The sequence below is a fragment of the Eubalaena glacialis genome, chromosome 10, assembly GCF_028564815.1.
Source record: "Eubalaena glacialis isolate mEubGla1 chromosome 10, mEubGla1.1.hap2.+ XY, whole genome shotgun sequence".
NCBI classification, from domain to species: domain Eukaryota; kingdom Metazoa; phylum Chordata; class Mammalia; order Artiodactyla; family Balaenidae; genus Eubalaena; species Eubalaena glacialis.
The window spans coordinates 55,284,282-55,300,801 of NC_083725.1; the positions used below are offsets into that span (position 1 = coordinate 55,284,282).

Here is a 16,520-nt window from a genome sequence, read left to right on the forward strand (position 1 = left end):
AAGCACCTACTTTATGCAAATATTTAAGTCAAATTTTTAGAATTAAATGTATTTGACATCCTGGATAATTACAACATCTAAGAGAGAGAAGTCATCAGAGGAAAGTATTATTTTGACCAAGAAATTAAATAATGATTTCATCATCACTTGTGAAAGTGCTAAGTGAAAGAACTTGTCAGAAACTATGTACAATTCTCATTGCCTTAAAAATGGGTCTGTTGCACTATCTCAGAGTATATATTTCTGCAACTTAAGACTTGGTACCAGTTTTAATACTTGATACTTATTGCCCCAACAGCAAGTTTGGAATTACCTTGCATATAAAAAAAAAAAGTCGACATTGAATAAAATGAAAACTTCTCCAAAAAAAAAAAAAAAAAAAGAAGTTATCATTGAAGGCTCTTCTTCCTCTGATATTTCCTCTCTGGATAAAAGCTACACCTTCAACCTACTTGTCCAACCCTGTGTCATTCCTGACTCTTCACTTTCCTCAACCATTTTCTCTACTTATTTTACCTTATCTTTTGCATTCTCAATGTCAGTACCCTGGATCAGGACCCTGTCACCTATTGTCTGAACTACTGACAAAATGTCCTAAATCTCTATTATTGATGTACACCCTGTCCCAACAGCTGCCAGAGTGACCTTCCTAAAGTACAAATTTGATCACACTACCCAGCCTTCAAATTAGTAGGTATACATACCTTAAAATATAAAAATCATAAACTCTTTCACATGGCTCACAAAGCCCTTTAAGACCTGGCCCTTGAAGACTTGACCTCCTCAACCTGAGGCCCGGCCACCAAGCTGCTCCACCAATCCGCCAACGTTCCCCCCTGACTAGTGCTCCTCCAAACACATATTACATATTACATATGCTAGCAATGCCAGCCTGCACAAAGTTCCCCAAATATTCCATGCCTCAGCCATTTCCTTGTTTGTCATACTCTTGCTATGTATATTCTATTCTTTCTGCCTCTACTAATATCTGCATTTATCTCTCATCCTTTTACCTAGAAAACACCTTCTTACCCTCCAACTCCTAACCCAAATATAACACCTCTTTTATAAACTGTATTTCCCCTGGACTTCCTGGATCTCCTCATATAGAACTCTTCAAGTTGTATTATAGTGTTAGTTTGTGTCTTTCTCCCTGGTAGACTGTAAGTTTCTTGTAGGCATTGCCTTCTATGTCTCCATCACCAGCAACTAACACAGTGCCTTTTTAAACAAGCTCTCCAGTAAATACGTATTGCGTGAGCAGCAAAAATTCACTTCTCTAGTCTCTGGTGAAGACCTAGTCCCTTCCCGAATGGTGAATCAGCACTCAATGGTAGTTCATTCTCCAAGAGAATAAGTCAACTTTTCAAGTCTTGCTCTACCACTGCCTAACAATATACCATTTAAATGTATTTCTGTCTCTCACTGGGCATGTAGAAAGCAAATGCTAAGACTATTTAGATCTGGTGGGTTATAGTATTATGAATGATATGTTTCAGGTGTTTAATTTTGGGGAAGAGAAATGCTTTGAAATGATTAATTAAATGGTTTGGCTCTGCAATAACTGAAGTATATTTGTGGAGCTATAAAAGGCTATGTCTGGATGATTTTGATGAATTGCATCTAAAACACTCCCTTTGTATAATGAATTGATATTCTTGAATGCTGCGATTACAGTGAATTTTAATTTGCATGTGATGTTAGTGGTCTCATTTGTTACTACTTGAATTTAAATGTTTTTGATTAACTGATATAAATTGTTGGATGGTGGGGTAAACTAAGCGTTTTTTTCAAAGTTCTGTTTCCAGAAATGTTCCTTTTATTTGCATTAGCCCTGCTTGGCCTAGCTACACCATATCTGGGGCATGCGAGTCATATCTCTTGCAGAACATACCAGAAAAGAGCATGGCTCAGGCATAATTCTGTGAGTTAACAATTCCTTCTCCTCCCTCAAATCTAGTAATCTAGTTTCCCTTAGTAAAGATGGAATATCCTTTTCTCTAATTTCTTGGCTAAAGTAAGTTCTCTACCTTTCCTGAGTCATTTGCCCTGCCCCCATTTGTCTGGCATTCCTCCCAACAACTCCCAACACATACACACATACAAGAAAAGAACAAGGTCCTTCAATGTGCTCTTTGATGTTACGTGTAATATGTTATTTAATTTGTACAGATTCCGAGAGATGAAATAATTTTTCTAAGATTGTATACTTCGCTTGGGACTGAGCTGATCTGATCCCATGACTCCGGGCGACTCCTCAAGCTCCCTGCACTGTGCCCTGTTATATCCTCCATTACTCCTTAGCTGGAAAAAAATTCCTATCGGTCTGCAAAGGGAGAATCAGTTATAGAATTTCAACGCTCAGTGATATACTAAAGAAACTCACAAAGGAGGTAACATGGAAAAGAAAGATAAGTAGGAGTGTTTGAGTTGCTTAGGTGAGGGAAGAAGTTCCAGCAAGAGATAATAACAGACACAGAGGTTCAGAGTTCAGGGCTGTTTGGGGCCACTTCCTGTCTCCTAGCTGTCTGTGTTCACTAAGGTCAATCCATGGTCTCTGGCTCCTTTCTCCTTGTGTTCTCTTCTTTGGAGAACTCAGCCATCACTGTACTTTCAAGTCTCAAATATTCTTCCTTGAGCTCTAGTTTTTTTGTTTTTTTGTTTTTTTGAGCTCTAGTTTTGACTATCCAAATGACAACCGGATAGTTCCATCTTCATACCTGGCATCACCTCAACATCAACACATCCAAAAATCACTCTTTTATAGATTTTTCTATAATGGTTTGTTTTTTCTGTGTTTCTGTTCAATGTAACAAGTGCTACTTCCCACCATCAAAAAGTTAGCCATGCTTAATTTGTCCTTGTCCTTAACTTAAACATACTTAATTAGAGATTAGATGCTATTGAGACATTACATGCTATTTTAAATGTTTTTTAAAACATTTTTATCCTCATTTTTATTTCCACAGCTGCTATACAATCCCATACCTTATCTCTGTACACCTGAATTATTGCAGTAGTGATAAACCCAATACATTTGACCAGCTCAAAAACAGCACTTCCTCAGTTCCCACATGTTGAAAAATACACTACTGACAATTCAAAGCTCTTCAGAATGTCTTCAGGTTATCTTTCTTACCTTTTCAACCTTACTTCGTTCTCCTCCTGAGCTTTCATCTTCTGCGTAAATCAAGCTGCTTCACGCATGGACCCCAACACTCCTTGTACACTGCTGCTTCCACAGATGATTTACTGACCATGAAATTCATTCGTCCTCACCTTTCTTACCTGATCCACCTTATGCCATTTATAAAGCCATTATTCACCATCTGGTCCACAGAAGTTCTCAACATATAGAACCCATTATTAATGACTTCACCATTCACTTAGATGGAGATATGTATATGTGTTTGTGTGTGTGTGTCTGTGTGTGTATATGTGTATATATATGAGATAGAGACCCTTTAAGTTATTATAATGTGTGTGATTTCTTATCTCTGTAATAAAAATTTTTAACTTCTTCCATACCTTCAATCTTTATGAATTCTCCATAGTACACAGAAAAATTCTGTCTAAGTTTTGAATGCTATAGTTTTTATACAGACATCTTTCTAAAAGGAAGAAAGTTTTATTTAGACAAATTACCACCAAACTGCATTACGTTAACTATTCTACTGCAATAAAAGTACTAATACGGGGCTTCCCTGGTGGCGCAGTGGTTGAGAGTCTGCCTGCCAATGCAGGGGACACGGGTTCGGGCCCTGGTCTGGGAAGATCCCACATGCCGCGGAGCAACTAGGCCCGTGAGCCACAACTACTGAGCCTGCGCGTCTGGAGCCTGTGCTCCGCAACAAGAGAGGCCACGATAGTGAGAGGCCCGCGCACCGCGATGAAGAGTGGCCCCCGCTTGCCACAACTAGAGAAAGCCCTCGCACAGAAACGAAGACCCAACACAGCCAAAAATAAATATAAAAATAAATTAAAAAAAAAAAAAAAAAGTACTAATACGTAATACATTATATATATTTCATATGTGTGTGTGTGTGTGTGTGTGTGTGTGTGTGTATACATATATATATATGATCCCATTGAAGATAAAGCAAAAGTTATGTGACAGAGGACTTGGAATACGTTTCAATACCCTAACTTTGTTCACCACTACACCCAGCAATTATTCACTGAGAATGTGCTGTGTACCAGGATCTGTTCTCTCTTTGAGGATAAAGTGGTAATGAAAACAAAATCTCAACCCTCACAGAACTTCAACTGCAGTCAGAGAGAATGACAATAAAAAGTAAACAAATGCATAATACAACTCCATATAACTGCTATTAAAATAACGGAGAAAGGTGAAGAACTACAGTGGGCCGGATAGGGAGTGATTTTAGACATTTTTAGTTATGGTGTCATAACAGCCTCTCTGAAGAAGTTGAACAGAGAGCAAAATGAAGAGAGAAAATAAGATACATAAAGATCGGAGAGGTGGAGGGTAAGTGTTCCAGGCAGAGGGAACAGCAAGTGAAAAGATTTTGAGGCGGGAATCAGATTGTCATTTTAGGGGACAAGCAAAGTCCACTGTGCATGGAATAAAATAAGAAGGTGAGAGGATGGTAAGAGAAAATTGTAGATGGGCACTTGGAGATCCGATGAGGTGAGGTACAGATTTTGTACTTTGTCCTGAATATGATGGGAAGCTTTGGCAGGTTCGAGAAGTTACGTGATGAGATTAATATGTTAAAGAGATCCCTCTGGTTTACACAGATAGAACAGAACATGGAGTGGAAAGAAGAGAAGGGAGAAGTCAGCTAGAAGACCATTGGGATGGGCTAGGTAAGAGATTATGATGGTTTCAAGTAGAAAGTTTAACGACAGGACTTAATCATTGTTATGTTGTATGTGAAGGAAAGAGAAAAATTAAAGATAAACGTGAGCCCTAGGTTTTTGGCCTGTATAAATAGGAGAATTGGGACCTGTGTAATTCAGACTTGGGGAGGAGAAGCTTGAAGGATAAAATCAAGTGTGAAGTTTTGGAGATGTTAATACTATGCCCCATGAAATCAGCGAAGAAGTCCAGGAGGGACGTTAAAATAAAAGGGCTGGGGGAGCCATTCGCATTTGACGATAATCAGACTAAATGAGCAGAAATTTGGGACCAAGGATGGTAAGGTAAAGGAGAGAAAGTCCGAAGAAAAATGAGCTCCGTTTTGGAATTGTTAAACATGAAAATCCTAAGAGACATCTAAGTGAACAAATCCAAGAAGCTGCTAGAAAAACTGGCCTGCAGATCAAAAGAGTTTGGTGGTTGAAGTACAGTTTGGAAGAGCAAAGGGCAGAGCCCACGGACTAGATAAAGGAAAGTCTGATAAATAGACAAAGAATTCCTGAATATTAGTATTAAGTACATCTGAGACCTAGATACAAGTGATAACACAAAAGAAAAAAGAATGATCCATACATGAAGGAGTGATCAATAGTTCCAATGTTACAGAGAAGTCAAATTAGATAAAGCTAAGAGTCATCACCACTGGACATGGTAACCAGATATTGGTTTGGGCTTTAACAAAACAAAACAAAAAAACCACTGAGGCCCCAACTTTTCTTTTTTTAAAAAAAAAATTTTATTTATTTATTTGGCTGCATTGGGTCTTCGTTGCTGCGCATGGGCTTTCTCTAGTTGCGGCGAGCGGGGGCTACACTTTGTTGCGGTGCGCGGGCTTCTCATTGCAGTTCCTTCACTTGTTGCGGAGCACAGGCTCTAGGCACGTGGGCTTCAGTAGTTGTGGCACGCGGGCTCAGTAGTTGTGGCTCACGGGCTCTAAAGCGCAGGCTCAGTAGTTGTGGTGCACGGGCTTAGTTGCTCCGCGGCATGTGGGATCTTCCCGGACCAGTGCTCGAACCCGTGTCCCCTGCATTGGCAGGCAGATTCTTAACCACTGTGCCACTAGAGAAGTCCGAGGCCCCAACTCTTTGAGGAAGTTCGTTATATCACAGAGGCCCAAGCAAAGATGGAAATCATCGTTCATTTATCAGGTAGAACACTCTCATTAGTCAGATGCTGGATTCCATAGAATAAACTTTGACATAATATGCAAACTACCAAAATGCAGGTGGGATACTCACAACTGAGGATCCTCTCGGTACCAAAAGCACTGAGATCCCATGGCAACCTCCTCAAAACCTCCACTTGTGGTGGGTTTCAGTTCTTGCCAGCCTCCTTGCTTGCTTATGCCCCAGGTTCATATTCCTAAACCCATTATACTAGACAGCCACAAGTTTATAAACTGGGGGCTGCAGGAGCAGGCATAGGAGCCTTGGGGGTTGGCAGCCCTGCCATAAGCTCAGCAATCCCAACCAAGGTCTGTGCTGCCAAGTGCAGATCAAACTGGGTCCCGAGAAGTATGTGATGAACAAGGCCCCCTAGAGGGCAGCAGAGACCCGCAGGAGGGGGCAGAAATGCCAAAAAGGGGTTCCGGGGCAGTTTCACTAAAGGAGACACAAGGAAGCAATACACACTTTTATGGAGAATGGAATCAAAATTAACCTTAGTGAATGAAAGGGAGTCGGTAATACAAGAGTTAGAAAGATGTAAGCTGTATAGCAGGCAAGAAAAACAAGTTAGAAAGAGGAAAGTTGGGCAGACGTGAGTCACAGGAAAGCAAGGTTCTCTACTCAGTGATGTTTATTATCCAAACAACAATAATAATTAGGTACTCTTTGCTGAGAATCTATTATTCATCATGTTGTCTGCTGAGCTAGCTGATATTTTAGGCACTAGAGATATAAAGATGAATACAATACCTTCCTTCCCCTAGATAACTCCCCTCCTCTTATTAGAGCCAGAGATGTAAGGAAATAATGTCAGTAGAGAGTTGCAGGAGGTTTAAGTCTTTGTAGGGGGGTCTGCAGGGGCACAGAAAAGGAAATAGTTACATAAGAGGGGAAGGGAAAGGCCTCAAAGAAAGGATAACATGATGGTATGGATCCTGGTTGTCATGTTTTTTTCTGTAGGTCTTCCCTGAAATAATCCATCTTTTTTTCTCATTCATTTATTCTTTCATTCAGCACATTTCTTCATTGAGCCCTACCAGGCTCCAGTCACTGTTGTGGGCATTGAGACACAGATGTAGTCTCTGACCTGGCATTAAGTGGCAAGGCAGTAAGCTTGCCCCTCTTGGTTTCGCCCTCCTCCCCTCTCTGCACCCTGCCCTCTCTCTAGGGATGAAAGGGAAAGCTAAGCCCTTCAGTTCTAATAGGTCCTGTGTGAGGAGGAAAGGTAACAGAAAAAGAACTATGTCTTTTCACTTAACTAACTCTGCTTATCACTTATGCATTCAACAAATAGTGACTGTGCACAAGGTACCAAGCTTCAGTCTCGCAGGCCAGGTGAGGTTCAAGGTCCGCCATGACATCTTCCATTGTAGTCCTAGGATCTTTCCATTCTAGCCACCCACACAATAGGTGTTGTTACCTTCACCATGAATGTAGTGTTCTCTTCTTGTTTACAGCACCCATGTTTGTCATCCCCATTAGATTCTAAGCTCCTTGAGCTCAGAGGCTGTGAAATGTATTTTTCTTAAAGCCAACTACAGAACCAAGCACTATGCTACAAATCTGGATGCACAATATATGCCTGAGTGTATTATTTATAATCAGAAGGACCTAGATTGAATTGCAACATCAACATTCATCAGCTATGTGAACTACAGTTCTCCTTTTAAAAAGGTCATCTCTACCCCTTCCCAGGGTTGTAAGGATGTTTTGAGACAATGTATAAAAACGCCTAACAGTGCCTGGCACATATGCTTCCTCTTTCTCCTTTTCCTATTCTTTGGCATCTCCTTGATTTTTTTAAATTGAGTTTTATTTTCTCTTTTAGTCATCCCTTTGGCAATTTCGGTTATTTTCTTTAATCTAATGTTCTAGAGTACAAGTGTTAGAGTTCAACAGCCCAGATATGTGTCTGACTTTGCCCCCGCCCCGACCATGTGAGTTTGAGCAAGTCATTTAACCACTCTGTGAGTCAGTTTCTTTATCTGTAAAATGGGGATGATAATAGTACCAACCTCATAATGTCTTTGTGAAAATAAATGCTAAAATCCATGTAAAACATCAGTGTTGTGAGTTAAGTAGTACCACTCTCATTATCCAAAGATGAAATTTAAGAAAAGTTATATAAGTTACCCAAAATCACACAGTGAGTAAGTGGTATTGCTAGGAATCAAACCCATGTTGATTCACTCCAAAGCCAGTACACTCAGTTACCACGATGTACTGCCTATCTCAAGCAAACTAAAGCCCAATGCATTTAGAAAAACTTGGAGAATTACTGTATATCTATCTGTATGTGTGTATTTGTGTATGATTATATAGAGATATGTGTGGTATTTTGTGTGTGTATATGTGTAGTATGTGTATATATGTATATACATGTAATATACATGATGCTGTATAACTGTATACATTATTTTATTACATTCTATCATTATAAACTCCTGAATTTCTAGATCACCATGCAACTACTAGTTCAGTATCTGGTACATAGTAAGTACTTAAGAAACACAAGAGACTAAACACTGAAGATAAGACCTTATAGCATCATTTTTATGTAATGTTTCTTTGGTTATCTACCATTATGAAATTAAATCTCACTTTAGATTTATTGTGATAGACACTGAACAATGAGGAATCTGCTTAGAAATGGCAAAATTAGTAAATACATCTGTTGTAATTATATGTGATTATAATAAACCACAAGACATTATCCTAAGACCAGGAAAAATATAATTTCCTCTATTAAAATGATACTATTAAAGCAATGGGATGAAGAATAGAAGGAAAGTGGACAGGCGGTCCCTAGCCATAGACCTGTGATTAATACCTTGTGTCCAGTATAATGGAGTGGAGATGGTTCTCCTGAAGCTCATGTAAGAGCACAATCTGGCAGACCCAGGACTTGCTGAGGCTGCTTCCCTCTCTTTGGGTGCCATTCCCACTCTTAGGCAACGGTAACTGTCCCAGTAAGCATGCCCTCGCCCAGCCCTCACCCCTCACATACATACAGGGACCAGGAACTCCCCAACCTCTCTCGACTACCACTACCTCATCTTGGTCTTATCAAAATCAAGTGATTTTAAAAGCTGAGAGAAATGGGAACTAAGATTTTTTGCAGTATTTGGAAACACTTTGGGTGTTCCTCAGTAGCCTAAGAGACAGAGGAATAGAAAAAAGAAGGAAAAGTTTTGTGTGCGGATGTGAGATGGGAACAACCAAGGTGAAGGAAGAGGACTAGAGGAAGAAAGGAGGGTGACAAACAAAACAACTCTGTTGAGATAAGAAGAACTGGTGCATGACCGTCTGTGTACAACAGAAGGGGAGAGCCGGTTTAGTTGGAGTCAGGTTTGGATAAATATTACTGGCTCACCTTTGATAAATGTTCTTGCTTTTACCATCTTCGTGGCTGCACGCATGCAGAAAAGCATTTGTTGAGTTGCTACTATATGCCAGGCCCCATGCTAGGTGTTTGTGAAAAGAACAGACGTGACCCTGCTCCCATGAACTTTACAGGCTAATGAGCAAGACAGATCATAAACTAGTAAGCAAACTGATATCTAGTTATAATTTGAAATGAGGGTATGAAGGAAGAGAACAGGGTTCTATTTGAGATTAACAGGGGTGACAGGCTGAGATAAAATAAAGAGAACATCACCTGTCTCCAGATCATTTTCAAATCCAGCCTAAATCACAGCAGCCTAAGTTAGGGCATGTGGGAGCATGTAAGCCAGGTCTGGATGGTGCTAAAAATCAAAGATTCATTAACCCACAGGATTTAATGGAGAAGACACAGGTCATATCCCATAGGAGGACTCACAGTTTCATAAGTATTTCATAAGTATTTCATAAGTATTTCTCACATGTCCCCACATGTACAGAAAACAGGACAAAATATTTTGTACCAGAACTGTCTGGGGAAAACCTGCCGGGACATAGAAGTTATTAGAATGACAGGTAGGAAAATAACAGTAATAGGCACCTACTAAGATCAAGAATCTTTCATAAATTACCTCACCTGATCCCCAACATTTCCATTTTGCAGATAGGGAAATTGTAACTCAGAAAGCATCAGCAAGTCTCCTAATGTAACACAGCTAGTTTATGATATCCTTATGAGATGGAGGCAAACTCTGGGAAGCAGGGGTAGATTCAAGTTTTGTGAGACTTAAAGTTCATGCAGTTGGGGTGGGCGGGGGGGCTCTATTTAAGAGAAAGGTTGAAAAATGTGAATACAAAAGTGGGAACAGGGCCTTGCAAGGGACTGCTGTGAATGAGGGGCCCTGATTCCCCATTAGCTTCAGAGCAAATCTGCTTCCATAGAGAAGCACTGAGGTGTGGGCTCCAATGGCTCTCAGATGGAGAAAACCAAGTTGCTAAGGGCAAACTGTAATCGAGGTTAACACTGAAGAGGGATCAGGCTTCCAATCTTCTAGGGTAGTAAGGGTCAAAAAAAAGCAAAGGCAGCGGCTCAAGCCAGGAGATCAGGAAAAAGATGAAAAGATTTGAAAAATAGCACTTGCCTGTGTACCTTAAGCCATTTAAAATTTAAAGACAGAATAGCCCAACAAATGGCCCAGTTAGTGTTTATAACCAGCATTTTAGTGATAATATGCATCATAGTTAACCAATCCAGTAACCTTGGGCAAGTTACTTAATCTCCCTGTGTCCTAGTTCTTCCTCATTTGTAAAATAGGGATAATAGAAGTACCTAATTCAAAGGGCTGTTGCAATGATTAAATCAGTAAACTTTGGTATAGAATGTGTCTGGTCTATTCCAAGGGCTCAGTAAATATTGGCTCTCACTGTCATTATTACCCAGCTTGGTCTGACTCCAAAGCTTTTCCAGTTTCCATGCACAAAAATGTTAGGAAAAATTCCTGCTGGAAAACTACTCATCGGTCTTTAGGAAGAATAAAGTATTTTGTCTGAAAACTCCTCAACCCTAAGATAGCAACCAGCAATTTTAAATTAATGCTACTGCAATGTTTCTTTCGGCGGATCCTGTTCTCATATGGCGACCCTCCTTCTGGTCAACATTTTGCTCCTCCCTGAAAAGTTTTCCCTATTGAGGATGTTGTGTAAGCTTGTAAAGCACCTTGGAATTAGTTTTAAAATCTGTATCTTCCTGAGTTTCTACTGATTGTGAAAGAAGTAGCAATGTCAAAGGAAAGTACACAATGAAAAGGCAATGACTTAAGATGATTCATATCTGAAAACAAGTTCTCATCCTAAGTGGGATTAAAATACAACCTTCGAGAGTTCTCTGGAAGCTAAATGAAAGGCTTTACTCAATACAAAATTTAACACATTTCCATAATACTGCTATGCTGTAATTTATTAAACTATTCTCCAGTGGTTTGTTTTTTCTTGTTTTGTATAGTTTTTGCCATTTTATATATCACTGAAGGGAAAAATCTTTGCAAAGGAGCCTTCAAGCTTCTGTTGAATTATTTCTTTAGGATAAATTCCTCTGAATAGAATTACTGGGTCAATATAGCTGATTCTTTACATTTGAATTGCTTATTTGCATCGCTTCCCCAACTGTCAACTTCTACCTTCCTTTTATTTTATAAAGGACAGAGTACTATGTTCCCTGGTAGCTTCTCAAATACTTTTGCAACTTATATTCATTTCTGACATTATTTTCTGGGCCTATTGATCGTGCTCAGTTTTTGTTTTTAATCTGAAATCTCTGAATGAATCAAATTGACATTTCAAGTCTGGGCAAATGCTGTTTTTCTGTATATGGAGACCACAAGATCTGCCAGAACATGTAGTCAACCACTCTAATATGTTTACTTATGTATGGGCACAGAGAGGGCAGAACGATGAGACTGGAGTGGGGAATTCCTTTGCAAGATTACTTTGTGATAATGAACTAGATTTGGCCTTACTCTTCCTCTCTGAAGATTCACTCATGAGAACTTCCCTTCTGCTTACATCTAGAATTCTCCTTTGACCAGTTTGACTTGAAAGGATGACTTGCGCTTTCCTTCAGCTCTCTTTGTAACACCTTAGAGTGGCTGAAATACCCTGCCACTTCATCCTGTCTGTCTTCTGCTGTCACACAGTCTCCCACACATCAACGCTGATCTTCTTCTCAGGGATGCCTCTTTCACAGCCTTCAGACTTTTGTGTATTCCTGGGTATATGCAAACTCCTGTCAGAGAAATGGTGGGGGCCTGGAGGGTGATTTATTCCACTTGGCCACTGTGTAGTCAAATTTGACCTTTGAAAAAATAAGTTTATATTGTGCTCAAAGCCTAACTCTACTAAGTACACACTGCTACTTTCATGTGTGACCTTTTCAGTCTCTCAAATGGGTTATCAGATTATTTAGATAAGGGGGTTTTTTCAGCATAAAATGAAGAAAAAGGTGAGGCGTTAATAAGGAGCATGATATCTGGAGGTAAGACGTCTGGTTTCTAGCCCCATTTCTGTGACTTACCGCTTCTGGGGCCTTGGCCAGACTGGGAAGCTTTCTGAGCCACAGATTCCTTATCTGAATAATAATTACATTACTTAAGTTTGTTGAGAAAATTAAATGATATAAGAAAAGCTTTCTGTAATATTTTAAATGCTATTCAAATTTATTTCATAGTTTCTCTCCTTACTTTATCACTGTCAGGATAAAAGTAGGATGATCCTAAGGGTAATGGGTCAATAAATCTGAAAAGTAAAATGTAGTGTGTGCGCTCTGCCTCATACATCTTAAAATTAGAAACTGTGTTTCTGGGTGATCGCTAAAGATATCACCTAGGGTAGGTGTTCGATCCGAACTTGGCCTGGAGTCCAAAGGTCTAGCCTGGTGTTTGAGTAAACCAACATGGGAACAAGGCTGAATGTGCCCAGAGCTGCTAGAAAGGTTGCACTGGTACAGAGGGAAAGTGGGGACAATGACTGGACCGAAGTCAACATTGAAAACTAAAGGCAGAAACATCCTGTCCAAAGCCAGGGAGGCAAAGGGAAAGGGAGAACTGAGAAACAAAAACTGGCTCCTAAATTGGCTATAATCGGCTCAAATAGGATGGCGCCTGGAAGAGAATTCCAAAATCCTCACTGAGTAAAGCCAGGACCACTTTTATGTGGATCTATAACTGACTAGGTAACGGATAAGTACATAGGGACACTAAGCTTTGTTTTCTTCATTTGTCTCTTCTTTGTTTTTCTTGACGTTTTCCTAGTCTAGTGACATGAAAGGTGATTGAGGGAAATATTTGGCAAATCCATGCCGGCCAATACCAATTCTGCAAACATATGCGACCAAAAACTTTATCTAAGTCCTTGTAAGTGCTTGAACTTGTGATAGTTCCCACTAGTTCATCAGTCTGAGAACGCAACACTGAACAGATAATAACTGGTTATTCTGGCTTCCTGGACTCAGTTCCAATTATGGGCGGGTTCTCCCCACACCAACAAGCAATTCTTTGAACACCAACTGGGTGTCTGACAATTCAACTCAACTGTGACACTACCTACCTGAAGATAACATCAGATCCCACAGGTTAAGGGTTCAGTCCCACAAGTCTGCCCTCCCCTACAGCTGCCACCAACCAGCTATAGATTGGAGGTTCCCACGACCCCTACCTTGGAAGTCAGAGCCAGTCCCAAGTCCAAGTTGTATTTCCGACTGACTGGCTATAAATCAGAGGTTCCCACAATCCCCTCCTCAGCTTGGATAAATTTGCTATAGTGGCTCACAGAACTCAGAGAAACACTGTACTTACTAGATCACCCATTTATTGTAAAAGGATAGAACTCAGAACAAGATGGAAGAGGTGGATAGGGCAAAGTATGTGGGAAGAGACACAGAGCTTCCAGGCCCTCTCCGGGCACTGCACTCTGAACATCTCTACAAGTCACCAACCTGGAAGTTTCCAAACCTGTCCTTTGGGTTTTTATGGAGGCTTCCTTACATAGGTATGATTGATTAAATCACTGACCATTGGCAATTGAAATCAATCTCCAGCCACTTTCCCTTCCCTGGAGGCCAAAAGGGTGGGATTGAAAGTTCTAACCCTCTAATCACATGGTTCGGTCCACTGGGCAACGAGGCCCCATCCTTAGCTGAGTTCCAAAAGTCACCTCATTAATATCACAGAAGACACATTTATCACTCTCAATACTTAGGAAATTTCAAGAGTTTTTAGAGCTGTGAGCCAGGAACAGTGGAGAAAGACCAAATGTATATGAAAAATATATTTTGGTCATCTGAAATCTTATAAATCACAATACTGCTCTAGTTGTGACTACAGTTAGCATAGCTTCTGATACGTGAACAGTGGTGTTTGTACCATGGTTATAAGGGCGAACTGTTTAGGCATTCTCTAAATGTGGATTATTGAGAACATAATACTTTGTTTTACCCAGTCTATCTCCCTCTTTTTTTTTCTATACAAATCTAACTCTATGAAGACTCTCACACTTTTTATATACAATAATATGTATAAAAAAGGAACACTATTTAAAAGAATACAAATGGTTAGGTAAGATAAAGTATTTGGTAGTAACTTGCTTCTTTAGGGTTTTCATAAACACACACACACACACACACACACACTTATAAATACCTAAGCATAAGTAAATGCTATAAACAACCTTAGAAATTCTTGGACTCAGCCTTGGTAGAGAAAGTAATGAAGCAAGGTAAGAGGTAGGAGGGTGCTGGCATTAGAGAATCTAAAATCTAATTCAGAGTGGCTTACATTATAAAGAAACCAATCTCACATAAAAAGAAGTTCTGAGGTTAAAGAGGCTAATTCAGTGGCTCAGAGACATTGCCTAGGACCTACGTTCTTTTAATCTTCCATGCCACCATTTTTTGGAATGTTGCCTTAACTTCTCTCATGCCCGTGGCATGGTTGTAACATTGTCAGGTATCACATCCAAACAACTGTCCAGCAAAAAGGGACCATGTTTTCCAGTGTTTTCTTGATAAGACTAAAAAATTCATTAGAAATGTCCAGAATACCCTCTCTCATGATCATTGGCTGAAACTGATAAGTAAAATGGGTTACCATTATCACCTTAGTCTAATCAGCATCTAACTCCTCAATGTCAGAATGGGACAGCTTGGTATGAAGAATGGGGCTATATGAAAGAGAGGCAAATACTTTTTTTTAAATGAGGATCTTTTGTACAACCTACTGTGTTTTACCTGCCAATCATTTTCCTTAGATTTTTTGCTTACTCCATAAGCTTCCTGCCCAAAATGGCTATTTCACTTTTCTACCCATACTTTCACAAACCTCAAATTCCACCCATTCTACTCTCACTGATTATCATTCCAACTTGGAGAGATCTCATGTCGTTTAGCACGAGCTTGCTCATCTTTCCTCCTCCCCACCTGAATATTTTCCCATAACATGGTTCTCCTTTTATTCATTCATTTATGCATATATTCATTCAACAAATATCATCACCTGTAATAAGCTCGGCAATGTCACAGGCACTGGCAAGATGGCAGTGAAGAAAACAGTCTAATATCATGGCTTCATAGAGCTCACATTCTTTTGAAGGTTCTACTGGAAAAAAAGACAGTAAATAAAACAAATAAGTAAAATATAAATTATGTTGGATAAGATAAAAGCAGGAAATGGTAGGAAGAGTGAGGTCACATTTGCATTTTTAAACAGGGTGATCATGGCAGGCTAGATTGAGAAAGGAACATTTGAGAAAAGATTTAAAAGAGGTAATCTCTCCAGATATTTTGTGGGGAAGCACTGAAGGCAGAGGAAATGGCCAAAGCAAATGGTACTATGGTGGGAGGATGCCTGGTGTCTTCAAGCAGAACAAAGTGGGGAAGGGGGAAAAAAGTAAGTTATGGGATCATAAGGGAGGGAGAAGATTATATAGGACTTTGTAAACCGTTATAAGAAATTTAGATTTACTCAGGGAGATGGGTTGAGCAGAGAAGTGATAAAAAAAGATGTTTTTATTGACGGGATTATTCTGGTTGCTGTGTGGAGACTGGATGGGTTGGGTGGTGGGGAGGGTTTTCATAAGGACAGAAGCAGGGCCAGTTTGGGAAGCTAGTATAATTTTCATAGTAAAAGATGACAGTGGCTTGGACCAGGGTAGTAAATAGAGGGGGTGGTAAGAAATGGTCAGATTCCAGGTATGGTGTGAAGATGAAGCCTGCAGTATATGCCAACTGGTTAATTATGAAGTATAAGTGAAAAAAGTGTGTTCTTTCCTTTTTTTCTGTAATTGTTTTATCTCAAAACTCTACATTAGGTATTCCCTTTCCCCAAACATCTTTAATTTTTTTTCTCTCTTCCTTGGTCTCTTGACCTAAGTTTACAAAGTTGCTTCAGTTTCCACTTAATAAAAACAAAACAAAACCAAGCAAAACAAACAACAACAATAACAGCAAAGCCCTTTGGAGATTTGATAACCTCCCAAGTTACCTTTCCATTTTATTCATTTATTCATCCACGTATTCATTCACAAGTTTTATTCACTCATCA

The 16,520-nt window shown here is 39.7% G+C and overlaps 1 protein-coding gene and 1 long non-coding RNA gene across 9 annotated transcripts in view; one reads left to right on the plus strand and one right to left on the minus strand.

Moving 5' to 3' along the window:
- The window catches only part of GRM5 (glutamate metabotropic receptor 5), a 534,341-nt gene that overhangs the window by 488,449 nt on the left and 29,372 nt on the right, over positions 1–16,520 (plus strand). The gene's annotated exons all lie outside the window — the stretch shown is intronic.
- Positions 1–16,520, minus strand: part of LOC133099222 (uncharacterized) — a 243,028-nt gene that overhangs the window by 197,478 nt on the left and 29,030 nt on the right. For all 4 annotated transcript variants that reach the window (XR_009702304.1, XR_009702305.1, XR_009702303.1 and 1 more), the window contains exon 3: positions 15,474–15,575. This is a non-coding gene — a long non-coding RNA (uncharacterized LOC133099222). The remainder of the gene's footprint in view (positions 1–15,473; positions 15,576–16,520) is intronic.